This window comes from Struthio camelus, chromosome 7 (assembly GCF_040807025.1).
Source record: "Struthio camelus isolate bStrCam1 chromosome 7, bStrCam1.hap1, whole genome shotgun sequence".
Lineage (NCBI taxonomy): Eukaryota > Metazoa > Chordata > Aves > Struthioniformes > Struthionidae > Struthio > Struthio camelus.
This window is the reverse complement of record NC_090948.1, coordinates 7,771,054-7,799,004: the sequence shown is the minus strand read 5'-3', so window position 1 is coordinate 7,799,004 and position 27,951 is coordinate 7,771,054. Positions and strand designations below refer to the sequence as shown.

General features: G+C 40.4%; 1 long non-coding RNA gene across 1 annotated transcript in view; it reads left to right on the top strand.

Moving 5' to 3' along the window:
- Positions 1-9,582, top strand: part of LOC138067922 (uncharacterized) — a 79,210-nt gene extending 69,628 nt beyond the window's left edge. The window contains exon 4 of the long non-coding RNA XR_011142392.1: positions 9,235-9,582. This is a non-coding gene — a long non-coding RNA (uncharacterized lncRNA). The remainder of the gene's footprint in view (positions 1-9,234) is intronic.
- The last annotated feature ends 18,369 nt before the right edge of the window (positions 9,583-27,951 follow it).

The following is a 27,951-nucleotide window of genomic DNA, read 5'->3' as shown; positions in this document are numbered from 1 at the left end:
CTGAGATGCTGTATGTGCTCTCAGGCCAAAATCTATATCTTTCTCCATGTCTGAGGAAGAGAGCATATTGACTAAAACTGGATAAGGAAGCCAAGTGAGAAAATACTCAGTGTCTTCATAGCAGCTACGAGTTTCTACAGTTCTTGTCTCTGTAAAAACTCTTCTAGTCTCCTTAACCCTTGGTAGAAGAAAGGGAAGAAATGAGAACGGTTTGACTAGTCAAACTCTAACCGTATTGAGACGGCAGGTAGAGCCACTTAACAGCTGTTTGTGGGATCCAACCACTCATATTATAGATGCACAACCAAATTGCTGATATAATTTCAAAGCTTCACAACTCTCCAGCCATACTGGGGGTACATTACACAGTAGAGTAATGGTGTTACTAGGAGCAGACAGAGTACCTTCTACCTGTGCAAAGTGCTAACGGAAGAATTTGTGGAATAGGAGCATCAAAGACTGATGGACATCCTGAGATCTGAAAAGCTACCACCTATTTCCAGCTGTGAAAGTCAACCGAGCAACCAATGAGGAACCATTAAGGATAACACTGTGATGTCCAAATTCAGATGTGAATTTGCATTAGATATATCACTGTGAAATCACTGTGAAACTCAGAATTCCTCCATAGGGACTGTTTCTGCAGCATCTGTCTTTTTAGAGCAAAATACGTTTTCTCCATATGGTCAGATATTATATTAGTTCAATGACACCCCTTCCCTTCTTCCCCTCAAAGAAGCATATGAAACACATTGCTGCCTCACATTTTCCACTAACCCAGAGTTTTCAGTGTCCTTCTCATACATAGATCAAGCCATGCACTCTGGTTTACGCACTAATGTTACCAGGTGCAGGCCTGAGAACAGTTAGTGTCTGCATTAGTTCATTAATATTTCTTAAAAAGGGATGAGACTGTCAAATCATGCTGTTACATCTCACCACCAAGAAGTGTTAAGAGAACTCTTTGCTTACCTATTCATTTTCTCCCAGGTGATAGTATGCTTTCCAATTCTAACTTGAGGAGTTTTACAATGGCTGAATTAAATAGTATGACTTACCTCCAGATGGTGTATGAGTTGCCATCAAAATCTTTAGTCTGCAGATCTTGCTGACAGAATTAGAATTTGAAGGGATATTTTGTAAAATTGTCATTTTCTCCACCATAATGACAGATGCTGAGCCAGGAAACAGAGCTAATTAATGTAAAGCCTGAGATAGTTGTTATGAAGGATCATGCTAGATTCAGTGATTCATACCTTCCTGGGTTAGACTAAGCCTTGGTAATTTCTATTTTCCATTTTATTGCATAAAGGAGTTCACGATTTTGCAGTTTAATATCTTTCTAGTTAATTTGAACCTAATTGTTTTCAAAGGTGTAAAATACGTTTGTCTTTCTTCTTCCACCCTTTAGAAAGATAATGTCCTTGAAAACACCAAGGAGGCAGAAGAAGCAAACCTGGCCCTATCCTGGTATCAATCTGCTGTACTTCTCTTAAAGAGAACAGCAGTAATTCTCCGCCGTAGCTTGATTCTTTCAAAACTGAGTTACAGGCAGAACTATGCTATCTTTGTGAGTGTTGCTAGTTTTCTTAAGCACTCTTCACATGGTGTTACTCATGGTCACCTCCAGGTACTCTACTTTACTTTAAAGCATCACATCTATAAAAGTCTAATATAAAGTTGTTTGTGAACACCTATCTCAACTCACTAACTACCCTACAATAGCAAAGTAATCAGAGTTTTATTATGAGGGAGAAAAAATCTGAAAACTAATCATGTGGTCTTTGCAAATACAACTCAAATGTACAATGGATTCTGAGCAGCCAACCTTGACTGTGTCTCTTTAATCTTCCTTGAGGTTAACAATAAAATTCAAATTAAGGTCCTGATTCTGCCCTGAGATTGGTGTTTGCACATTGCTGCTTATCAGGTTCCATCAGCTACTGCTCTCCTGTGCTGCGCGGCAGATTCTACAGAGTGTAGTGCTGATGGACGGGATCAGCCCCTTGAGGTTTAGCTCCTGTGAGTCATTAGAGAAAGATTTTTTTTTCCTTCATTTAATCAACAGAGAGCTTTCCCACATACAATTTTAAAAGTGTTTGCATTGATTGCATTGACTAAATTTCATTAAATAATTGCAGTCACATAATTAATACCATTGAGAAACCCTAAAGGATTTCTTGAAAAGGTAAAAAAATTGATGTCTTCTCAAACCAAGTTACATATATGAATAAAAAATAAAGGAATGCACTTAATATCACAGGTAAAACAATGTGAAAAACAAAGTGACTATATGATTTCCAGCAAATACATAGCTTGCATTTTTAAATTCTTCTCCAAAGCTAAGCTTTTTCTTCTTGTCAGAGTATAAGTCAATTATGCTGTAGCACGAAAAGAAATCTGCAGTATTTTACTGTCATTGTTGGTAATTTGTCCCTTAGGGTGTTAGTATTCATACATAATTGCATATTGTCTCTCCCTGTAACATTTTTCTACTTTCTTTCTCTGTTAGAACAACATAAGAATTATTGCATCCATGGGTTTTAGCAAATTATCCAGCTAACTTGATTTACATTTTATTCACAAACAGAATTACAGAAGGGAAAAACACATTTGCTTTGTTTTTTTCCCTAGCTATCTTTTGGCCCTGAAAGATTAGAGTTTGTTCGTTTTTTAGTTTGTGTGTGAGCTTTCTTTAAAAATACAAACAAAACCAAGGAAACACAATTGTAAATAATGATATTGAAATCACTAAGTGAATCTGTTTGGAAAGATGAGATGCAGTTTGCAGACAATTCCATTGTAACTTGCATAAGAAATATTTGCAGTTTGTAAAAATAAAACTGAAAACGCTCATTACACAGGTGAAGGCTATATCTTGAGCTCCTTGAAATCCCTGAAAGGAAAAAACTTCCCCAAAAAACTGAATAGATTTTTTCTTGTAAATGCTACATATTCTGGAATAAACTGTTCACCATCAAAAGTGTTCTAAATACTGGCAGAACAATGCACTTAATTCCTATTGCATTTAAATATGGATACTCTAGTGACTATGCTGTCCTAAACTGTGGGCATATTTCTCATCTGGCCAAGCTGCAGGACTGATGGAGCAGCCAAAAGTGTCTTTAGGCTTGCTTGTTGCCTCCTTGGTTCCCTGGCCAATTTAGAGTGTCTAGAGCTGATTCTTGCAGGTAGTATTATCTACAAATAACCAGGGCGATGTCCTGAAGATTATTCAGGATATTAAAGATGCAAGTTGGCTGTGAAAAGCTGTATAAGGGCCTTATCACTCAATAGAGTTATAGGGCAAGAAAATGACAATTGAAATTCAATGTAGGAAATGCAAAATGAATGAACATGGAAAAATTCCTTAGTTTTGCGTAGACTATGATGAAGTCTTAGTTGTCTGCAAGCATGAGGAACAAAATGTTGGGGCTGTAATGAATAATTTTCTGGAAATATCAGCTCAATGCCACATAGCAGTCAAAATGCATAAAAAGCTGGGTATTATTTGGAAAGGAAGAGAGAACAACACAGGAAACTTAATCTTTCTCCTTTATAAATTCATGATGTACCCAAATTTTGAAAACAGTGTAAAGTTAGAGTCCCCTTATGTCAAAAGCAGCATGTAGAGCTGGAAAAGGCATGAGACAAGGTGACAAGAACGGTTACGGTTTTGACATGGTTTCCACTTGAGCAGATGGTGACTTTAGCCTGGAGATGAGTGAAATGAGAAGGAACATAAAATCATAAAAGGAACAAGAATAGAAAATTGCTGTTCGCTGTCCCTTGCAGGGAGAAAAACAGAGAGCTGCAGGCAAGCAGAGAGCTGCATCTTCATTAAGTTCATAGTAAACCTGTGTAACTCTGCTACAAGATACAGTGAGTGCAAAAAATTCCATACAGGCTCAGACAGCGATGGGAAAAGTCAGCTTAGCCAATGCAATACAAGGGCAGCAGTCATTGATCAGGGAATGACAGATACCTGGAGAAAGCTTGTTCTTTTCGTATTCTTTTCCCAGCCAGAGATAGGATACAGGCTAGGCAGATCTTCAGTTTGACCTGTGTCAAACTTGTATCCTTACATACTTATGACCTTGGCAGGTCTTCCACCTGTCCAGTAGTTGGAAGATCACCTGGAAATCTCAGACAACAGAGATTTTTGTATGAACACAAACCCACGGACAGAGAGTGAGTGGAGAGCTATTTTGCACCGTTGTTGCTGCTGAACTGACAGGCAGGAAGAAGAGGATCCTGACTGCAATTAACAAAGCAGCTTAACTACTAATACCTTCGTTATGTCCCTCATATTTTAGATGAAAGTCTCAATCAGTAATTTGATCCGAGAAGAAACACACTGAAGGGATAGGTACTGTGAAAAAAGGAGTACATGAAAATAACAATTTATCCAAAATGACAGGTTTTCTGGATGGGCTCACAGGCTGTGGAAACTACTTTTGCAGAGTCGAATCAATATAGCTAAAGCAGGTGAACTGAAATCTAGTGCAAGTCTTACCTAACAGTTCCCAAAGCAGCTTAGGCAGTATTTCACAGATAAACAAACAACAAAAACAAGAACACGCACAAAAAACCTTCCAAATGCCTATTTGAGTTTTTTTTAGAGTATACATCTGCTTCAATGGGCAAAACTAATAAAAGGGCCCAATTCTGTCTGGGGAAAAACGGGAAAACAAACAAACAAAAAAACTTGCAGATTTTCAGCTGGGAATTTACTGTAGTGTTTTTCCACATGCATGCTTTTGCCATACAGAAACCTCTAGGTTTCATTCCACAAATCTCAGAGTGGGAAACGTTTTTTCAGATGCAGAGTACTCCTACACAAAACCACTTTGCTTTATCCCTCCTGGTCCATCAGCTCTCCAAATAAATACACATTGGTATTTTAGTTAGGAAATCACCATTACTTCTTAGTATACATAATGGCTTGGGTATTATTGCTAAGTAGCAAAACAGGTTGAAGAGGAGAGCAGTTGAGCAGCCTTATGCCCAAAAGGTTCAAGATTCCTTAGGATGGCTGCTCTTTTCCTGATTAATCTTGATATTTTATGCATTCCAGGAGGCCAGTCTTACCTGCGTGAAGGTAAATCTATTTAATGTATAGCTCTCTAATATTTTGGTTACTTCTTCACCCTGAGCTCCGTTGATTTAACAGCAGACAACTTAACCTTTCCTGGCAAGGAACTGACACTTGGCAACAAAGGTATTGACAGCTCTGTAGGATCTCACTGAATTACATGAAGCGAAGCTGATGATTGCCAGCTGACGACCTGGTACATTTCTATTTTGTGTTTTTTTACCATTCTTTGAACATGATAACACTAGGGAATATGCCTGCACAAAGAATTGATTTATACATATAAAAAGAAATGTTTTTCATTTTTTGGAGGTAGTATGGCAATCGTCTAATAACTCCACAGTACAATAACTATGAATCTCACCCCATGGATGCTTTTGGCTAGCATAGCTAAGCCATAGGTATCATAGCTAAACCAGAGAAGAAGCAGTGACTGTGGAGCTGATAATTTCTTCTGAGATGCTTATCTAGAAATACTTTTTATTAAGAATTTTTTTGCATAAATTTTGAAATCCAGATGTTGAATTTTTCCCCATTTCAGTTCTGTCTGATAGAGCTCCTACTTTTATGGCTTAGTGGCTCTCTGTATTCATTGCTCATACAGCATGGGCTATGTTTGCTTTGCTCTTCTCCTCCTCCTCCATCTCTCATGAATAACAAAACCACAGGAACAGTCTGAATGTATTTGGAGTCACTCAGGTAGCAGATGAACTTTGAATGTTGACTTTTTCACCCTCGTAGGCATTGTCCATTTACTTACTTCTTATATCCCTTCTCTAATTTGTACAAAGATACTTGTGATTAGCTGACATTTACCAACATGTATCGATCTTTTCATTTTTTTATAAAGAGTTCAAACAAATAGTGGTAGTCAATTCTAGCAATAATCCCCCAAGAGGCTAGGAAAGATACAGAAAAAAAAAGATACACAATCTGTAGACAGAGCACAATGTGTTAGGGGGTGAGATTTCAGATGTCTGTGGATACTTTCACAATATCCTTTATACAACACACAATCATATAAAAAGCAGTATAGTGGGTCATTAAATATGTGCTGTCAGGTGTCAAAGGATTCCTTCCTAGCTTATGCATCTTTTGAGAAAAAAGGTATGTCTAAATCGCACTAAACACTAAATGCCAGAGGAGGAAACAGAATAGTTAATTTAGTGTCTTAGTTCTAAAGCAAGGAAGGCTCCTGCTTCAGATCTCCCTTGACTTAATTCAAGGCTATTCAGTGACAGGGGAATACCAAAAATGAAGTTCGCTTCATTACAGTGTAAATGGAGATACTAAACAAATTCAATTGGGAGGTACACACTCCCTAGCTAGGCAGTCTTCTATGCTGAAGACATCTACAGAGGCATAGTCAGGGCTATGGATACAGGTATTTGTATAAATCACATTGCTGACAGGTTTACTCTTCAGGTATGGCAATGTTTCTCTACGTACCATGTCAAGTTGTTCTTTGCTTGTGAAAAAGTTATTGATAAGCATTTCCACAGCTGAGAGGCCATATGTCAGCTTGGGTAATTTTTTTTTCCAGTAGGACTCAATTTAGTGAAATGGGTTAAATGAATGTTACAAAAGAAAATACTCAATTTGCTTAAAAACACCCACATTTATTTTTTAATGCAACTAGGTGCTTCAAACAGCTCTGCCAGTAATACGGGTAGTATGTTAAACTGAATGCTTATTGGAGACTGTAGTGGGGTTCTGACTTGAAGCAAGGATTATCCTATGCCTCTCTAAAAGACTGCCTACATGGGGGATCATTCAGTTCCAGAAGCCCTGGAATTAGATTGCAGCTAGCTGTTAAGGGAACACTCTTTGTTATTCATAGACTTCGCCTAGCACCCTCATCCGAAGGTTTGATAAATTAAGTGCATGGATAAAAAGTAAGTGTTTCTTATGCAATGAAATGTCCTGTGAATATAGGAGCTAGCAGAGGGAGCAGGAGTGAGGGATTAAGTTTTGGGAGATCTGGTCCCAGATATGAGAAATTCTCTGCAAGTATTCAGAGTGAGTTGCCTTATTCCACCACAGACTGGTATACCTAATTGCTCTAGCTTTCGGGGTTCTGCCTCTCATCTCCCTAATAAATCTAAGGCATTCAGAATGCCTTCGTGTCTCAGAGTGTGTGCAAATAATTGCAAGAATCATCTGAATAAAATAAAACCACCGTCAGATAGTCTTAGATGGTGTATCACAGAATGTTATTAGCCAAACAGCCCAGCAGTCCTGTGGTATTTAGAATCCTCTGGCATTTCAGTGACCTTTTACAAGGCATACTGCGTTGAACTACTAATTTATTTCATGATCATCCTATTGTATCCAAGAAAAAAATGTGAGACAAAAACCAGGTGTCCCGATCTGGGTCATGTATTGCATTTCAAAACCCATTGAGTAGAAGCTAATTTCAACAATTTGCATGAGAGCCTTTTGCTATCAATTCTATCATAGTATCAGTGTCAGCTCAATTTTCAGAGCAGCTGTAGCTCAAACACTGACCTGCTGCCTATTACAGTAGTGTAATGAAGTGCAATGAACTCGTAATTATTCTACATTACCGTAGATCAAGTAACATGCAGCCCTCAGTTATCACAATGGAATCCCAGTTCTTGCTCAAAATGAGAAAACTGTCCATGAAGTTGATTTAAGGGTGTCATCAAAAATTACTTTTGGAGCCTGAAAATGTACTGCTTATTTCCCAGATAGCATCTGACATTGCTGTGTAAATGTCTCAAAGTCACTGCATACTTGAATAAACTAGTTTCAAATAATAAATGAAGAGTTATATCTGAGAGGCAGGAGTAAACTGAGATGGGATGTTCTTAAAAAGTTCTAGCAATGAAATTGCATTAGGCAAATTATTTCAGTGTCTCTTTTCTAACACCAGCTGTGAAACAGCCTAACAAATTATTCAGGAAATCATACTTTTTTTTTGCTATTGCTGCATATGAAATATTGAGCATTATGAATTTGACTTGAAAGCATGGCAAATCACTCTCTACCTGCCTGTGCAAATAATGACCTCAGCCTGTACAGATCATTCCGAAGAATAAGCCAAGATTTTCATCAGCTGTATGTTTAGTCCTGCTCCTTACTCAGCCCTCTGGATGCAACTGTCTCAAATCTTGCATTTAACCCTGTATTTTGGAGGGAGGAGACCCTGAAGGCAACTCACAGCTTAACAGCTCTAGATAGTTTGGGGGTCAACTGCTCCAGCAAAGTCAGGTTTTATCACTAATTACTGATGCACTCCCTCAGAATGGGAGGAAGTGAGAGCTCCTCCTCGGAAGTCTGCATTTACTGCCTAGAGAATGGGGAGGGGAGGCATGGTTGCGGGCTACATACTTTCATTTTCCAAGTTTTTACTTGGCTAGTGGTATTATCGGTAGGTGCTCAGCAAGTTACGTTGTGGCTGTTAGAGGTAATTATTTCTGATTTTGTTAAGCAAGCTTTTAAAAAATATATTCCCATGTCATCCGCAGTATCTGCCACAAAATTTAAGCTCTTCCCTACTAGAGGTAACAGGATATTAAAATATATGGAACAAGTAGACTGGAAAGTTTAACTGTCTAAAACACTAACATTTTATCAGAGGTAAAATCAAATTAAGTTCTAAAAAGGTAAAATAATCCCTGCAGAGAAATTCATAAGAATCTGTTTTCTTTTTTGTGGAGCGAGGGGAAAGGGAATGTGGCTTAGATTTCAGCCTGCACAAAATTAACACATAGTAATTCACTTCAGGTAAAATATATAGAGATGCACAGCCTATCTAGATAAATATACAGTCCCAGTAGCCTAGTCAAGAGTCTAAATGTTCTTTGGGACAGAAAGGGGAAAGTGCTGGGAAGGAGGGAATCACAGGGATTATGGGAAGGTACAAGAAGATGGAAAATTCAGGAGCAAGCATAGGCTGCAATGTATCAGAATAATTGCTTTCTCTTTTGGTTAAAGCGAAAGGACAGGAGGATAATTATCTTCAGAATAATAGCAATGCATCACGTTTAAGTAAGTTTCAGACTGTCTGCTGAATACTGGTGCTGGTTTCGCATTTTGAGGGGATTATAAAACCTGAACTCCCAGCCGTGTATTCCACTGATATCCTTCCCTGATCCAGTTGTTCCTGTTCACAGGTCAAGAAAACCATCAGGTGATACCAGTCATCTGGATGAACTCAGCGGGGTAACCATCTCCCAGGACAGCTTTTAAAGCATCAGTCTGTCTGTGTGCCCATCCACTCCTGAGCTGAACTCCGCAGTGTCAAAACAAGCCAACAGGCTGTCTGCAACAGTTAGTTACTTACAAACAATAGTGAAGATAAATATTTAGGTAATGCTAGAAAAGAATATGGATGTGACACTGCAAACTCAGTTCAACTAGGTGGGTTTTTTTCCCTCTTTAATATTCTCCTTCTGTAAATGATCACTGGCAGGATGTTTGACAAAGAGTGGATTTTAAATAAATGTCTTGTGTTACTAAAAAGCAAATTTTTACTTTTGAGATACAGGGGAGTTATTTATACAATTTTAAAATCAGAAACCTAATTCTAGATGTGACAAAACTTCAGTCAAGGGCACACTGATATCACAAGACCAATGTGACCAAGCAAAAGAATTTACATATTGAATCTTCACTATTTGCAGCAAGTGACTCACTAATGAGCTGGCAAGATTTGATTATAGCAACTATTGTAGAAGCAGTCACAACAATAATTATCAGAAGAGCATAACCTAGTTTTGCATACTTCAGATAAAAGAGACAAAATTCATCACATAGACTTCGTTACGAAGACATATTCACCAGCACTTAATATGTATTATTCACTGGCACTAAATTACGATTCTAAATCATGAGAGTAACAAGGTGTTTTCCTATATAAGATTTAGCTAAACCTCTGGAGTTTTTAATCTGTTTTCCTAACAAAGTTTGTTCAGAAACATTGGCTCTATTCTGACTGTCAAGAGACTTCAAGTCTCCCTGTGTAAATTGAAAGAGGCTCCCCATGCTTGCTCATTCTTTTATTATGGGAATCACACTAAATGTGATAATTTCAGTGAAGTGTGTGTTTGCTGTTGCATCAACTTTTAATTGTGCTTCCTCTGCATCAACAGAATATGAATGAATAATGTCAGTCTAACTTTGGTCTTGTCACCAAACATAGGAACGGTTCCCTCATGACCCAAGGAGAAGATACATCTAAAATGTGGCAATTTGCAGTGGGTCCTTTTCAACTGCTCTTGGTAAGAGAAACATCTAAAACTTCTACCTTCGTTTCTTCACAAACTTTATTCTGAATATTTTCCAAGGGAAAAGCTGTAGGTCCAAAGTCGACCTTTATTTATTCTAAAATTCTTTATTCTTATTATTCTGCCTTCATTTGCATTGGAAAACCACTATTGGGCCAAAAGTAACATGGGTGAAAGTGAATCAATTCTCTTCAGCATGACAGTGAACTTGGCCAAATGTTTTAGTGGCTGTCCTGGCTAAGGGCTGGTTTGTGTCTGGGAAGGTCATAGGCAGGACTCAACTTCAGCCATGCATGGAAGCTCTGCACCTTTTAGAGGACACACATGAAGACTTTGAGAATTGAGAGAGAAAGTTGAAGGGCTAGTATAGCATTCAGGTATTCTGGAGAACGCCTCTTATTGCAGTATAGATGATTTAATTTAACATCCATCCACATAATATTAGGAGAGAGCACTTGAAAATGTAGAAATGCATCTTCAGCTTTTGTCAATCAGTGTGGCTCTTTTCCCTTGAATCTGCTTATTCCTACCTGCCAAAAATTTGGCTCATGAACCAGACACATTTAAAATGTAAATCTCTGATGCAAATATCCAGAGTTGGCTGGGAACCTTTTATAAGGATGATAAATAAAATAAAATAACAATAAATATTTTTTCCAGTAAAAAATGCAGTTTCTGCCAGTTCAGAATTTTCTAATAGAAAGTTTTTTTTTTCACTGAAGATTGAATTAACTATTTCATTTGACCTGAAACACATTTAAAATCATTAGTGGTTTTTTTTTTCCTGGAGTGAATTTCCCTATGATTCTTTGCCATATGCAGCTGGAGTTCAGCTTCCAGTGTTCATGTGCATGCATCCATGATCTTGATGTTCAAAGTCACTCATCCACCATGTGACCCAGGACATATGTTTCACAAAGGGTTGTTAGCAAAGAGGGAGAATGGCAGCCTCCCATCATGCTTCTGCATAAACCCATGCCTTGTTGTCTGGATTCTCAAGAGGACTGTAAGTCAATCTGCTGATTTTCTCCTGACCTGGACTGATATAACTTCAGGGGATCACAGGATTTTGGGGGCATCATAGAAGTGATGGTCTAGTTAGGAAGTCTGAGCTCCAGGAAGAACAGATCACAGCTACAGCTCCATTAAGGCTGTACCTGGCTCCCATATGCTTCAGAGAAATAGATTTTTGAAGTAAAAAACTATTACTGAAGTAAAAAAACCATCAATTTCAAAATTGCTGAATGTTTCATTTTGTTAGAACATCCAAATTAATGTTTATCATTTCCTAGCTGGAGTTCATGTAGAATTTCTATCCCACAAAAAAATTCTGAACTTCATTTTTTAATACTCTTTTAGGTGGAAAGAAAGGCTGAAATGTCAACATTTCTTCTGGAATAGGAAAGCTGTACCTGCTATGTTCTGTAAACAACTTTGAATAGGAGACCATTTCAATGGAGATCACATTCTGAAATGTTTGATTTATGAACTTACAGTAGCACTAACAGCAGATTAAGTGACTGTAAAGATCTTTTTTACCTGAATAGTCTATGACTTTAACATAAACTTCCCTAAACTGTAAGAAAGCAAGAGAGATGAATAGGATAGAAAAGAATAAAACAATAAAACACTTGGCAAACACTAAATTTCCTCCTAAAAACTGTAAAGAAACAACATGACACTGACTGCATACTCGACCTGAGTGAGCAAACTGGTTGCTACTTTAAAGTGGTGTCGCTCTCTCCCTGCTCACTGTGTTACACATTCCCCTCTAGTGGCTTAATAAAAGATTTATGGGATTAATTTTTTCTGAGAGCTAGAACCAAATTTGTAAAGGGAAATCAAGGGGAATTAGGCATGTGAGTACTTTTAACAACCTAAACAGAGGTCTTTAGGTCATGCAGTGACAGAACTCACCCTTATTGTGCTATAAGCAAAGATCAAATCACTCTTTTGGCCTAAGGCCGATTACATCCAGAAAGCAAAGTCTGAGTAGCATTTTTGGTACAGCTTGAGGGGGGAACAGAGTTATGGATGTGAAGAAGTGTGGAAAATTTGTTTTGTACAAGTTTGGAAAGTGTTTATGAATTTTTTAGTACTTGTTTGCCCTGCTCCTCTTTGTCTGTCATTCCTTCTTTTCCCTTTTTTTTTTTAAATAGACGTAAGTAGCTTTATGATGGCTGTTGTTTTGCTTTTGTGGGGTGGGTGGGTGGGTGCGTTGCTTTGCTTGCTTAGCTGCTCTGAGTTTCAACTCCATCTGGGTCTCCTGGAATTGGGGATTGGGGTCTGGAGTGTGTTTGTTCTGATTCAAAGTAAAATTGCAGTGCGTTTGCGCTGAGCATACCTGGTTCTTCTGTTGTTTGCTATGTTGTTCCTGCCCAAACCTGGGAAAGGAACAAACAGGGGAAAAAAATCACAAAAAACTGCTGTATGGCTCTGTGTCTGCTTGCTGCATCCATAAAGCTTTGTGGGATATTTCAAAAATCCCTGTCCTTTTCTGCAAGGATACTGCCTTGTAGGTTAGACCTTAAGTTTGGATTTACCCTAACACATATGAATCGTGAGTTATGTTCCAGGTGTGGGGAGCACCGGGGACATAGTCTCACTGCCTGTTTCTCAGGGCCAACTCCAGCATTGGTGCTAGGTAAAACTGCAGTGGGCAACTTCAGCTGCAACATTTTCTTAGCTATCGAGGACTTCAGCCCAGAGCAGGAGTGCCATGCAGAGCAAGTCTTCCTTACACCCTTTTTGCTAGCAGACTCCTGCTCTAGGAGGATGAGGCATAGGTACATATACCAGCAGTGACGACTCCTTCAGTAAAAATATTTTCTGCTGGATATGTGGAGCTGCCTTATGGCTTGCTTGTATTGACTGAAAGGTGCCTTAATCCACCTGGTAATGTCCTAAACTTACCAGCCTTTGCTCAAACAAATGTATACTTCATTCTCAGTGTAAATGATCACATAACCTCTATTGATACAGGACCAGCAATGTTTTACTGCCAGCAGCCAGAACATATGTTAACTAGCAAACGAGTTTTCTCTAATTCCTCTTTCAATAAGGGGGGGTGAATCAGGCTCATCAGTTGGAGAATATGTCACTACCACCTTCTGACTGTGTTTTCAAACAACATTTGGGAACGATTTATGCTGCGTTATGACACTGGTACCATCTGCTCATCATCATAAGCATAAATGAAGTGATAATGAAGAAAACGTTCTAAGCAGCTAACAAGACGATTATGTTATAATAACCTAATTTTGACACAATCTGGATCTTCAACAATCTACACACACTTCATTTCAGAATCTAAAGATCTGGAGTCTTACTGGAGCTTCGCATAACTCTCCTGACTTAACTGTACGGCCAGAGCAAAACTGGTGGTTAAATGTATCAGAATTCTTGCTCCACCTGTTTGCTGACTCACACTTTCTCCTACATGGCATCTGCTGTGCTGCAGGTTCGTGGTTCATTTTCTTGCCTGCTTCACCCGCATTTCGGAAACTTTCCCCCTCAGAGTAGGTTCAGTATCTCCCCAAGGCAGGAACAATCTCTCCCTCCTGCCAAGGGTTTCAACCTGATCTAGTCCCTCTGTTCTTAAGGGAAAACAACAGGAAATGTGCCTTACAACTTTTATCAGACCTCTCCTTTTTTTTATTGAAGAGTAAACTAAGAGTTCCGAGAAAACCTAGACTAGTGGTGATTTTGCACTGGATTCAGTGAAGTTTCAGCCAAAAAAAAAAGAGGAGCAAAATTTTAAAAATATTTTTAGATTTTTTTTTTTACTTTTTGTTTAAAAATGGCAATTTGCTTAGAAAAATACATCTAATTTCTTTAAAGTCAGAGAGTGAAATGTATCTTTTCTTTTGAGTCTAACAGAAATGTTTCAGTTCAGCCACTAAATGAAGAACTTCAGTTTCCCTGGGGTTAAGACAGTCTGATACAGTTTGACATGAGTTTCTATTTTTCCCCAAGATTTTTCTTCTTAGTTGCCAGTATTGTTCTAAGAGGGAATATCCTGGCCATCCTTACAAGTGTTAGGTCCTGCAGCACTGTGGTTAGTGGTTATTTCCAAGAGCCCTGATTTTCCAAGCAGGCCTGCTGAGACAAGTTTGAATTTTCCTCTATGATTCAGAGCCTTCCATAATTGTCATCTGCTTTGTGATCTCACAATCAGATATTTCTTATGTACTCAGTATTTCGATGTATCAGAATTCAGATGTTCACACAGAGTGGTGGATATGCTACCACACAGATCCTCAGAAGAAAATGGTAGATAAGGTATTTTGAGATACACTAACAGAATTTACTCTCATTTATCTTTCAAACTGGAGCACGGCCTAGGGGATGTTCCAACAAACCGGAAGGACCTGAGTGCACAATGCTCTTGATGACTCCTGCTTCCCCTCCACCCCCCGGGACTACAAGGGAGAAGAGCAGAGGGATGGCACTGAAGCTACACACTCACTACCCAGGAAACAAACTTGTCTTGGGAAATTCTACACAAGGCGATTGTTTTCCACCTGCTCTAGTTCACTTGAGTAGCAAGAAGCAAAAAATATCTCCCAGACTAAAGGCAAACATTTCATAGCAATGCTTGAGATCTCTGTGTGGAGGCACAGGATCAAAGACACAACCAACTTCCTAAAAAATGAATGGCACGAAGAAATGTTAGCAGGTGCTCCTCAGTGATTTAAAGAAGCAGAGAAGTAAATTAATAAGGGTCTGTAAGTAGTAAGAACTCAGTCAAAACAAAACAAAACAAACAAAGTTGTGTTGGTTTTGTACAAATATCTTTCCTGATTTATATTTAATTGTGAGAAGGGAAAAATAGGGGGAGAAAGGGAGTAGCAGCCTTTGCCAAGTGTTCAGTGATTCTCGTGTACCTGATTCCCAGCTGAATCTAACTCATTATCACCCTTGTGAGTATAACACTTCTCTGCAAATGCTCCAGCCACTTAGGTTTCTGAAGAGGGTTTTTCAATAAGGATGGAATGTGATAAATGTAATTTAAACAAGCCACTTAATCAACTTATTTATATTAGATAACAATATAATCAGAGCGAGTGTGTCTTCCACACAGAAGCCCACAGGAAACCCCTGTGGAAAAGAAAATACTGCAAGATCCCTTCTTGCACAGACACCCTCAAATTATTCTTCTGCTGGGTGATGGATTGGTGTCCCTTGTGCTCAGAATGGGCAGTCTGGGAATGTTTATAGTACAAAACTAGTAGGTGAGAATTCATACCATGGCTGAGTGCAGGTCCCTCACCCCCTGTAGATCTCCGAGGCACCCTCTGAGGTTCTGGCATTGCTTGTGCATGAGCTCTGACACTCCATGTCCCTCTCACTGTACCACAGTTTTATAGAGCTCTGCTGAGTTTGTCCTATTGATTTTAGCAGAAGACTTTCATTTTCTGGAAGACCAAGGAAGAGGAGTCCAGGAAAAAGAAAACAATGGCAGGTTTTGTTAACTTTGAGAAGCTTCCCCCTCGGAAATGCTATGTGTCTGCCTCTGTCCTTCTGCCACACTATTAATTATGCACTGGGTGAAGAAATGAGAATGTGGAACTAAAATCTCTAGTGCAGCTTACTCTGCCCAAAATGCCAAAAGGTCTCAGGAAGATATTTGAGAAAAAATTATGTGTAGGTGAAGCTACCAAAAAAGACAATAAACAAGAACAATTTTTAAAATTATGTTTTCGGATCATAAATAAAAGATGATGTTGACATAAGGTGACGGATAGGAGAACAGAGAGAGAAATTTTTTATTCATTGTATTAATCTGAGACTTCTGAGTTCATCATTATTTTGCTTACGGAATCTCTAATTTGAGATCAGAAGCGGAATCAGAGACCCCAGACTGAGAGGACGACTAATACAGGTTTAAGCTGACAGAAATTTAAAAGGAAACAAATGACTTTTGCCATTCTGAGAATGTAAGTAGAGAAGACCACAGTTTTGGATGAAAAACAAGACAAATTCATGGAAAAATGATTCATAAACCACGCACTCCACATTAGAAAATGCAAAGCCAAAGGTGAAACTACAGGAGATGGAGAAAAATAGAGTGAGTTTGCAAGAAGCATCTCAAAGTTTACATATACAAGCACAAACCTAGCCAACTTTTGGAAGCCCTCTTGCCTTTGTAAGAAGCTAACACATTGCAATGGTTGGAGGTATATAAAGAGAAACAGAATGTACGTCATTTGCACAGACAAGAAGGTTTTTGGAAGCGTTCAAGAGACAACTATATACAGTGACTTAATATTACACTGAACATGAGTGGAGCCCTTTTTACTTATCATTTAAACACTGTTAACCAATTCATAGGTTATCAGAAATTAGGTCAAAAATTGTGAAGAAAGAAATCAGTAATCAGTTGAAAACAGGAGGGTAGAACTTCAGCCCAGTAAGAGGGGAATTTGTGAGTTGGGTATGGAGAGAAGATGGCTTTCTGTCAGGATCCTCCCAAGCTGTGAAACAGAACAAGAGAAGACAATTAAAACCCACGAGGCCTTTGAAGATTTGCAAGACATTGGAGACCAGCTCAAACTGATTGATATCTTTTGATACGCCTGGCATATTGGGACTTTTTCTTTTTAATTATTAATTGATTTTTCCCTTTTAATGAAGGAAAGGTAAGTGGAATTAGCCTATTATGAGATGTAGGATGAAAAATAGCACTTTCTACAGTGTTGTAACTAAGACTAAATGCTGAAATTAGCTGATGAGCTATCTGCAGGAAACATACAGACCAGTCCCTCACCCTCCATCACAAGGACCCTTTCCTCAAACATGTGTTGAGCAACCTATTATTCCATCAAGAAACATGTTTCTACTTTGCAGCTCAGGTTTCTCCTACATAACCATGTATGAGCACATACATGAAAGACTGTGATTCATTCTTTCTTCCCCTGGAGTTCCAGAGCGGATCTGCCGCTCACCCTAAGACCATGACTCCCCCATTATGAATGGCCTTGATTGCACCCAGGATTAGGCCTAAATTCAGCCTTTCATAACTGTCACACTTGTCTTAGCCACGTTCAGTGTTTGCATTTATACAGCAATAACAGCTGTCAGCCACTGATGGCAGGATCCCAAGTCTTGACCGGGTTTATGGTTTCAGTGTTACATGCACACTTGCCATATGGACAATCCTACAGTAACATGTCTCCTAGACTATCATGGGTTGGAGCTGGAAGTTCATATGGAAATATTTTTTTGTGTGTGCTAGTTTTGCCAAACGTCCTGTTTTAATTATTCATCTCTCCTCATGAAGAACTGAAAAGGGGAAACATCAAAAGTTGCCAAATACTCTGTGCTGGTCACAAACGCTGAAGGTTTCTTTTTAATGTACAATCAGAAAGTTGGATTAAGATTCACTCCTTTGATATGCAGCTGATTATTTTTATATATATAAAAAAGAGAAAATTCCTGTTCCCTGCAATTAACTATATATTTTTTGAAGTGCAACAGGCATAGAGAAATCACATATCTGTGGCGACTCTTTTCAAAGAAAACAATTAGCATCCATATCAAAAAGCTAATTCAGAGAAATTAAAGAACACATACATCAGTAAAATATAATATTTCCTCTTTAGCACATCTCATTGTGTACAATGTGTCACTGTAAAATTGTTAGGCTTGGAGATAATGAAGAGTGACAGTTGAAGGGTTCAGGGCTTCATATAAGACTTTTGGGTATGTAAAGATTTTAATTGCACATAATTATGAATGTGGAAGTGGAACGATTTAATTTTTTAGCTTTCATGCTATTAGAAGGCTAATAGAACCAATATCAAACTGAGTTAGTTACAGCAGAATTACTAGAAGAAGCTATTTTTCATTCAGCAATTTAAATTAATCAAAACAAAAAAATTAAAATAGCTCATTTGTTTCTCTCTTCTTTTACATTTCTATAGTGGTAGCAAGATATCTGGTGTATGTATGCTATTAACAAAGATGAAAAAAACAGTTCTAATAAGATTAGACTGTCCTGGAATAATGGGAATGGGTAGTGGGGGGCATAGAAGAAAAAGGACAACTATAAATAGTACAGTTAAAGTGAGAAAGTCATCTATTAAGTTTGAGAGATACTATTGTCTAAGGAAACCCCCCATTCTTGCTATAAATATATAAGCATACCCTCTCCCTAGTCTAGACAGACACACTGCTGATTAGCATAACAAGAGGAGGAATGAGCGCACTTTTTTCAGGCTCTGTGCTGTTTGTGACTGCTGAAAGTACACAAATAGCAGAGTCAAAATGTGCTGAACAGCTGGCAAGATTTCTGAACAGCGCCTCACTTCAAACTGTCTGTGAGTGAACTGTATTTCTCACCTTGGCAATGTCAACAGGGACCACAGCAAGGATTGTCCTCTCGCAGTGTCCTGGGTGTCCATAAGAGTGAGGACAACTTCCAGGAGAGCACGGAGTGTGATAAAACAAGATTTGCGTCATAGCCCATTTTCTGGAGGGTTTAGACCACCCCATTAATATTTCCTCGTTTGTTCCCAGAGCTCTGGAGCCAGCCATCCTACGCACATCTTTCCTTCTTCTCTTTGTAGTGCCTCAGTTTCACATTCCCTTTCTATCACTCCCTTCTCCTCTTGTATATCCCCAGTTCTAGTGAGCATTTCCTTCAAGCAGCCATTAATTCAGCCTTTCTCTAATACCTCACGACCCTGTCTGCTAAGCAAAAGCTCAAGCTGGGGGAGACTTGAGTTTCCCTTCCCGACTTTTCATCTCAGTGCCTGTTCCTTACTGTACAGCTGTAACACAGCCTGCACAGCACAGGGGACAGAGGGCAGGAAGAGCAGTTATCAGCAGAGAGGAATGAGAGGAAATAATGTCCAGACACTCAACATTTTCTGTATCTATAACCTGGTGTTTCAGTACTGGATCACTTTTGCGTTCTGCATATCAGTCTTTGTAACAGAAATAGAAAATGAGTTCCTGTCCACTCCTAAGCTGTATGTAAGTCCATTTTTCAGCAGCAATTAGAAGTCTGCTGATGTTAGGATCTCTTTGCAGATCTTAGACTTTTTCAATTAATTTTAATCAGGTTCATTAACACTTTTTTTAATGTGTAAGAAATGGGCAAATACATAACTGAAGAGTCACTTACCTTGTAATGAAGGTAACAAATACGCAATTAAAAAAGCTTCATCTTTCCACAACTTTGCAGTAAATTAACTTGTTTTGTCATTATTGTGCATGCAGAATGTCACTTACTCTGCAGTTTTGACATGCAATTCTTTATAATTGGCAGAATTAGCAAGTAGCATTAAGAACTAGGAAATGACAATTAGTTCATGAGTTAGGTGGGATGTACAATGTGTTAATTATTGAGGGACCAAACTTCATGCAATTAAAATTTCAAATCAAGATAAGGATAATGTATTATTAGGTGACTAAGTATTCAATGAAGTTGCAAATGACTATGAAATTTTATACATTAATTTTAAGGTTTCTTGACTATTCTTATGAATTTTTGTGCTGTAGGACTTATAATGGGCTGTGTCTGTTTGGATGTAGACTAGTAATATGAATATCTGAAATATTATAGGAAGCTTTACTTTTTTCAAGTATATGTATACCTACAAAGATGTTTATTAAATGTCTGCTTCTAAAAAAGGGTATGCTGATGCTACCAGTGTATATACCTTGCTACACCAAGACCCTAATTTTAAAGCTGCATTTCATATGAAGCTCCCACACTAAATAGTTTATTGCTTGCGCATTAATAAGCTGTTGGAAGTTCACTCTTCATTGTAAGCCCAGTCTAAGTCCCCTTAAAGTCAATGTGCATCTTCCCAAGTGGGCCACGTTCTATCTGTGCAACATTCATGGAAATATGGAGTAAACGCTAACAGCAGCTGGCCGTTGGCTGCTGTTGCACTTGGATTACATCCAGAATGCATGAGTCTTGATCCTATGGCTGCAGGTGGAGGTTGGAAGAGTCATGAAATTAGACTAATAAGTTATCACTTCTCTGTGAACTGCCAGCCCTATATCCTACCAATAAACTAAACAGGGTAATAATAGGCCCTCAAGAGGGATTATATCCGGGATGTATCACACTCACCCTGCTAACTACAGGGTTAGGGTGGATTTTAGAAAAGGAGCCAGCTGTGTGCTGTTGTTTGAGGGATGCAAAGGAAACAGGTTGCAGAACTGGCCAGGAAAGAGCTGAGGATACCCATGATGATCTCTTCATGTGTCCTCAGCTGCCTTTAATTCAAGAATCCCATGACTAAGAGGAAAGGGTCTGTCAACGCATTGCTGTTCTTCAGGTGCCTGCAGTCTTCAGCCCTCAAGGTGACTGTTAGTGTAATGGCCCCTCAAGATGCTCTCAGCTCTGCAACTCCAGAGCCTGAGTTGACTCCTAGGAAGCATCATGACACCAGATTAGTGCAGGGAATAACCCCCAGCTCTTACTAAGCTCCCATTGCAAAGGTAATTCAGCTAGCCTGATGAAAAAAATGGCCTTACCATTTTTGGATTCTCTGCCTCTCATGGCCACCTTGGTGCCAGTCAGTGACTGCCTGATATATGTAATAAAAAATAGCCTATAATTTGCCATAGAATAGAGCAACAGAATAGGCTTAAACACCTAGTTGGGGGGCAGGAGGGAAAGTTTCTGTGGCTCCCTTTAGCTTAACTGGAGGTCTGGGTTATAAACACTATCTTTGGAAGAATAAACAAATAGAAAAACCTCTTGCAAGCAGCAGAGCTGTCTTGCTGACAACAGACTCTGTCCAAACTCTGCTTCCTCTCCCCGTGGACTGTTGTTTCCTAAGCATTTTGGCATCTTCCTCCTGCAGGGGTCTGCTTATCTCCACTTTCTGACCATGTATTCACCCATCTCACACACAGTTAGCGCTGTTTTGGCATCCCTAGGCAGCTACAGTTGAAATCTAGCTGCTGAGGACAGAGGAATCTACCTAGTCAACCTTCTCATCAGGGAGAAGATACAGCATTGCTGGAAGGTCAGAGCAGTGTCATACTGAAGGCGCAAAATGAGGGCCTCATGCACAGCCTGAAGCATGAATCTTGCCTTTGCCACCCTCATACTGAAGGACTTGCAGTGACCAAGCTGATGAGTAGGCCTGCTCCATGGTCTGGGGTACTGGGCAGGTTGCACTGGTTTCTTGCCTTTAAAAATATTTTTAAAAGGCAACTTGGCCATGACCCTGACAAACATGAATCACACCCTAAACCACTGCTGTAGGTACAAGTGCCCCACGCTTGCCCTAACACTGTAAGCCAGTGTCAGAATCCATTAGCAGGAGGTGCCAAAATTGCACTGGGCAATGAAACACCACATCCGACCCTTGCCCTTGAGGAGGTCCAGTCTCCGTAGAAGCCGAGTCTCAGCTCCTTACAGCTCCTGACACGCGGCACTGCAGGACCAGCACGGCCTCTGGGTTGTGCCAGGGCCCAGATGGCCCTGTGCAGCCAGTATTGGTGCCCATTAGCCTTGGGTGGCAGTGCAGGCTTGGTTTCATCACCAGCCAAGCACTGGACTTGCCACCTGCTCTCGCAGGGCCAAATGTGACAGCGTGAAAAGCATATCCCACATCACTGGGCTGTATTGGGCAGTGCGGGACAAAGGCAGCAAGCTTGGCTGGCCCCGTCTCTTACTCCCTTGTAGGGCCACTTACCTTAATTTCAACAACTTCCGCAAGATTGCTTCTTCTGTAAAAATCTTCATATTTCAACACCCTCGTTTGCAAGAGCCAGGAGTAAACTTCACAGCAGTCTTGTTGGTGTGCTCTTGGATATCAGCCTCAAGTTTTGTCACACTTTCTCCACTGCAGTGAAATAAATCTGCTGTACTTACGAATCAACGTCACAGATGATTATATAGCATTCCCAACATGAGTTACTTGAGCCTGCATCTGCTCTTCTAGCTGGATGATCCAACAGCAATGAAGCCTTCAAAAATCTGAAGTCATAGGACGCCCTACTTAAACTAAAGCTGTGGCCTGCTATTTATGCCTGTCATAATGAATGAGAAATATTAAACAAAAAGTGTTCAGAATATAGAGGCTCTTCTTATTAGACTTACAGAGTTAAAATAAGGTCAGAAAATGGCTAAAGCCTGATCATACAGAAGGGCTCTCAGTGCTTTTTTTGTTCTGTGTAAATGTGAGAGGCATGTACTGAACAGACCTACGAGAGGCATTCAGTTTGTGCACATTTAGGGCTGTGTGGAGATGCCCTCTGATGACTCGTCAAGCTTTTGTTGTTTTTTTCCACCTTTTTGCTCCAGAGTCTGCAAAGGACTGAATGAGAGAGTAAAGCGTTCATATCTTAAGGAAAAAAAAGATCATAGAGAAATACCAGTGGAGATGCCCTGTAACAAATGCGTCAGTCCTAGAACAGTGTCTCTATAACAGAAGATTTGCTGTGTCCTTTTCATCCTGCGGAACGGGCACATTTCTCCTTCAGCAGTAGTCACACTCCTGGTGGCTGTACTTGGGCTCTTGTGCTGGCTGTGGGTGTTACTTGCTGTTCCTGTGCTTAAAGTAGTGCAGCATGTGCCAGTGATTCTACATGCAGTCCACAAACAATGCTCTATGTAAACTATCTTTTTTGTTTCACTATCCTTCCCTCATTCACCAGGCAAATTATCACATGTGTATTCAGTTTCAATAAGATAAAAAATTGCCTAATAAAATATTTACTCAACCTTTGTCCCTGCAAGTGCAAACTCATGTAATTACAGAGTACTCCAGAACCTATGACTATAAATCTCTAGAAATAAAATCCTCAGCTCATTGACAGAATGGCTCTTATTGTGAAAATGGGTAGCTAGTCCACACCAAGCTGTTAGATTAATTTAATATGCTCCAACTCACGCTCCTTTTTTCTCTTCAGTCTCTAGGGAAGGATGTTTATCTCTCCCGACTGCCTAATGAGGGCTGTCATTATCTTTCAATCATACTTTGAAAGAGTGGTGATTCCACCTTTCTCACTGAAAACATTGTCTCTCAACCCGGTATTGACTCTAGCTGTTGGCTACAGCGGCGGCTGTGGTCAGTGGCTCCTGGGACATGCTGTTACTGGACTTAGGCACAGGGTGAAGGAGGTAAAGGGACTTTGGATGCTGAAACAGGCACAAGTTAACCAGCACTAGTAATGAGCACTGGGAGCTTCAGTGTAGAAGAAAGGAAGAGATCAAGAGGATAAGAACAGGCTGAGAGAGGAGTCGACAGAGGGAAGAAGCTGGACTGTGTTTCAGATAGCTGGGTGCCACATGGCCGCAATCGTTTTAAGCTATCAGAACAAGAATGTGGTCATACCTGAGGGGCACTCAGCAATTGCATCTCCCAGGTCTCCCGGTAGAGAGGAGTTAATGCAGAACTGCGTGTGGTAAAAGAAAGGCCGATATGTACAAATGCACCCAGAAAATTCAAAAAACTCATTAAAAAGGAGGCTTGGATTATCTCAGCTACTAATGAGTATTTGGTGGATATTGAAGTGCCTGATCTTCCTTGAGTGTGCAGCATGACACTTCCACAGGAAATACTGTCAGCAGAAACACAGTGTGACAAAACTGCTATTTCCAGGAAAACATTCCTGAGACTTCAGGGCTAAATCTTGCCAGGGAATGGGAACGTAAGTCTGAGGAGGCTGCCTTGAAAAGACAAATGGTTAGTGATAGTCTGTTCATTAGACGGACAGGGGAGAAGAAAGGGTATTATTTTTATTTTAAATAATGTTTACATTGGGACTGTAGTGCAAAGGGATCAGTAGAGAAGGGAGCACAAAGAATAACAACATCTTTTGTGCCTGTCACTTTAATATATGCCTGCTCCCACTTTGGCACAGCACCAGGGTTTTTGAAACACAGTAGCTTACAGCAGTAGGGAGTATATTTTGAAGGAACTTTTAATTAAGTCTGCCCTTGGGCTCCTGAGAAGAGAAAGGTGGGGGCTCTGGTGGTTGTTTTTAAAGGGTTCTTCTATAAAGGCAATTTTTTTCCCAGGCTATCACAGATCTGGAATTGGGGGGGGGGGGGGAGGAACAGGTAACCTCTCTAACTCAGCAGGTAACCTAACCCACTAGTCGCTGAAAAAGCACAGCTTCATAAGCTTTTACTTCCCAAACTAATTACTTGAAAAAAATGACTGCTTGGATGTAAAACAGGTATCAACATTGCCATTCAGCATTGTCAGTCCAAGCCGCAGCAGTAGGCCAACAGACAAAAGGGGGAAGTAGTAAGCAGGAAAAAAATCCTTTACTGTCCTATAAAGGATCAAGGAGACTCTCAGAAAACCCTGCACAGGAATAGGTGAGTGACTCATTCCTCAAGTTAGTCATGCGCCTGGGGTCTCCCTTCAAAAACCAGAGAAGTTTTCTTGATGAAGAAGATTTTTTTTCTTCTTGGCTAGATAGACCACCGCAAAACGTAGGTTTTCCTCAGTCAGTATTTCTGCAATGGAAAACATTTTGTTGAAGAAACCCCCCAATGAGATGCACTGCCAGCTTCTGCTAAGAAGTGACCCAAGGTGACAACGACTGGATGGGATATGAGAGAGGAATTTCTTTATTTACAAAAAACAACCCAAGTTTCGTGATGGCAGTGATTATGAAAATAAGGCTGTCATATCAGCTTGGGTGATCATGTGACCTCTGAGCTTAAGCTCAGAAATCTGTTTTCAGTAGGACGCTCTGATGCCACATTTGCAATGGAGCACATTGACAAGAAAAGCTGTCAGCAGGGATGTACAGCCACAAAAATCAACTTGAAATGAAGTCAGGCTGAGCTGAGCACTCACACCTTTAGTGGAGGAGTTTTTCATTTGTAGCGCAGAAGGGTGATCGGAGATGGCAACCTGGCCATTACAGTTTGAAACAACTGCAGGCGGTGCACTTCTAAGGCAGGAGGGAGCTGCCTAGATAAGTTGGATAAAATAAACTTGCCTCATCTGTTTGGTAAGTGCTGGCCTGGGAAACCAAAGGGAACAATTTTGAGGAAAGCAGCTCAGAGGACTAAACTCCAGCCGAATGGGAGGTGGTGGTGCATGGCAGGCTGCTTTGCAAGCGCTGCATGTTACCATGATGGCCCTCCACTAATTATACACTTTCAGAGGCCAAAACACACCCTCACCTGAGAGGTCACACACCCTCACCTGAGAGGTCAAAAATGGGAACTGGGATTTCCTGCTTCCTCCAGGTTAGTCCAATATTACTTATAGCACCAACAGGTGCTTCTCTCTGGATTTCTAAGTTGTTTAAGATTCTGCTTTTTGAGCACAGGAGCAAAACTGAAACCTTCTCATGCCTTTCTTCCATCCGTTTCTCCTTTACTTTCTCTCCATGTCAGTGCCCTATAGTCACCTCATTTCCAACTGGATGCCAAATGGGATCTAATTCCAGCCTAGACGGCAAGAAGATGACTGCTTAGGTCTCCTCTGCCTCCTCTGCTCCGCGACTCTGTCCCATACTGTCTTGACTCCCTGTCCCGATGAATGTCCATCTGACTCAAAACACAAGAAACCCTCCCCATCTCCAGTTGCCCCGAGCATCTGATTGGGTTTTATTGTCTTTTTCCTAATGGAAGGGAAGAGGAGGGTGAAAAATGCTGTTTCTGCCAACGTGGTATGAGACAGTCTCCAGGCTGGCAAGGCAGGATTACATTCCAGAGAATGAATTCAGTCATGCCCTTAAAAAGTAGAACAGATCTGCCTTTTCTTATGGCCTGACGGTCCTAGTCTCTGAGCCTCCTACTGCGGATTATGTTTCTAGTGTGACAAGTGCTGCACCAGCACTGGGCAGAGGCAAGAGTCCTGCCCCAAGGACTGTCCTGTAGAGAGGGACATGACCCAGTACATCCATTCCAGAGGTTATTTGCTTTAAAAAATGATCATAACAGCTAAAATAAATGACTGAAGGGTTGCCTTTCTTACTGCTTTTGCCCAGTCTTAATAAAAAACAAACATCCCTTGTGCAGAATTACATTAACAAAGTAGAATTAATTTTTGGAAAGCTAACTTTGAATTCACTGAAGCAGCATTAACTTTCCCAAACACATCCATCACATGCCACCCTGTGGCTGAAAAGTACCTCTTGCAGCTATTGTCCAAAGCTATGTCTCCACTGCTAGCTGATAATTAATTGTGTTTCCCAGCTCTGCCAGATCAAGACTGCTGAGTACGCAGGGTAGCAGAGGTGAACTCACACGCTCCAGTCTGAGGCAGACCCAAGAATACTGTGCAATTGCCAAGCCAGTGCTCTAGACCACAGCTGCTGGAAAGCCCACCCTACATGTGGGTGCACGTTATGCAATTCCCGTGACGTCTGTATATGTTCTTGCATGTCTTCCTTGTGAAAACTATATTGGCTTTCACCCAACAATCTTTTATATATACAAAACATGAATATGGAAATGCTTGTGTGTAATTGTACACAAGAACTATTTTTGTACATATAGAACTATTTACCATATGGGAGCAGCTGGAGCCCTTTGATCCTTCTCACTCATAACGTTTGGCTCAAGTGGGCTGGTGTGAGAGAGCTGGGTCGTGGGGGGGCTAACACTGCTACCCTTTCATTTCAGTGAAGGCCAGGGCTGTGCCTGTATTTTCTCATTTCCCATGAATGTTTGGGAAAGCTATTTCCCAGCACAGCTGGAAGAAAGCGGGGGAGTTTTGCTGGTGTCATCTCGAGCCATTGTCAGAGGCCTTTGTTAACAAGCCAGAAGGGTGCTCTGGAGAGTTTTGCTGAAGCCAGAGGCTCACCTCCCTCCCCAGAAGGGACCTGCTGCCCTCACCTCTCCCGCTGCAGCCCGAGAGGAGGGTACCGCTCATTTAAAACAGCAGCAACTGAATAAAAAGTCTTATTGGGAAACTTCTGCAATAAAGAGATTACTTGCACTAAGATCATAACGCCTGAAGGTGGGAGGAAATCTGTTCACATCACAGACCACTCTGTAAAACGGGTGGTTGTGTCCTGAGAGCGTGGACAGCTGTATTACTCGACTCAAACACCTATTCTGGAAAGGCTCAGTTTTTCTGCTTTCTCCCCCCACCAGCTCGTCGTCCTTCTTACTAGTCCTGAAGTGTCTCCAACCGCTTCAGTAACACTCATTGGTGGCACAAGTGTTTGTAGGGTAAGGCCTAGTAGTAGTTGTTCACTGATTTGAACAGGATTTTATAACAGCAATACCTATTTTTCCATTGTTTGCACAGTTCCCTGAGTGAATGATGCTGAGACTACTTCGTGAAAGGTGAATTATGTACTACAAACACTACCTACAGTCAGTTACTTCTTTTATAGCTTGCCTCTTGAAAAAAAATCCTCTAACAGAAACACTGGGAATTTAGTTGTATTTCACATGGTTTGGTGGGCTCAGGTTGTGATCCAGCCAGCCTGAGTCTGATTTTTGACTCTGCCAGTGAACTATGTTTGGGTAACCCTGGACAGATCACTTGCCTCTCTGACTCGGTTTCTTCCTCCCTCCTTCCTTTCCCCTCATTACAAATTCCTTGATATAAGAGCTGGTTGTTAGTTTACATTTACAGGGCATATAGCACAAGGGAGGAAGAGCTTAGGGGCGAAGAGCAGGCGCTAAAGAGATCCTGCTCACGG